Source organism: Salvelinus sp. IW2-2015, unplaced genomic scaffold, assembly GCF_002910315.2.
Source record: "Salvelinus sp. IW2-2015 unplaced genomic scaffold, ASM291031v2 Un_scaffold7782, whole genome shotgun sequence".
NCBI lineage: Eukaryota > Metazoa > Chordata > Actinopteri > Salmoniformes > Salmonidae > Salvelinus > Salvelinus sp. IW2-2015.
The window spans coordinates 11,823-12,676 of NW_019949042.1; positions in this window are offsets into that span (position 1 = coordinate 11,823).

Genomic DNA, 854 nt, shown 5'->3' on the forward strand with positions numbered 1-854 from the left:
TGTCAAACAAACATCCTTCTATAATAACAATACACTTACTGAAGGACCAACCACACAGCCTCTCTCCTTCTGCAGCCTCCTGGAAGTGTGGATCTTCTAGCAGGAGGGTCAGTTAGGGGTCCAGCTAGGTACCTAGCTGGACCCCTATCTAGCAGGAGGGTCAGTCAGTCCTCCACTAGGTACCTAGCTGGACCCCTATCTAGCAGGAGGGTCTGTCATGTCAATCCTCCACTAGGTACCTAGCTGACCAGTATCTAGCAGGAGGTCAGTCAGTCCTCCACTAGGTACCTAGCTGGACCCCTATCTAGCAGGAGGGTCAGTCAGTCCTCCACTGGTACCTAGCTGGACCCCTATCTAGCAGGAGGGTCAGTCAGTCCTACATAGGTACCTACCTGGACCCCTATCTAGCAGGAGGGTCAGTCAGTCCTCCACTAGGTACCTAGCTGGACCAGTATCTAGCAGGAGGGTCAGTCAGTCTCCACTAGGTACCTAGCTGGACCTCTATCTAGCAGGAGGGTCAGTTAGTCCTCCACTAGGTACCTAGCTGGACCCATATCTAGCAGAGGGTCAGTTAGTCCTCCACTAGGTACCTAGCTGGACCCTATACTAGCAGGAGGGTCAGTCAGTCCTCCACTAGGTACCTAGCTGGACCAGTATCTAGCAGGAGGGTCAGTCAGTCCTACACTAGTACCTAGCTGGACCTCTATCTAGCAGGAGGGTCAGTCAGTTCCTCCACTAGGTACCTAGCTGCGGACCCCTATCTAGCAGGAGTCAGTCATTCCTACACACATTCAACATAAATGTATTTTATGAATATATTGACAGTGTTGGCCTGTTAGAGGTTCATGGCGTGA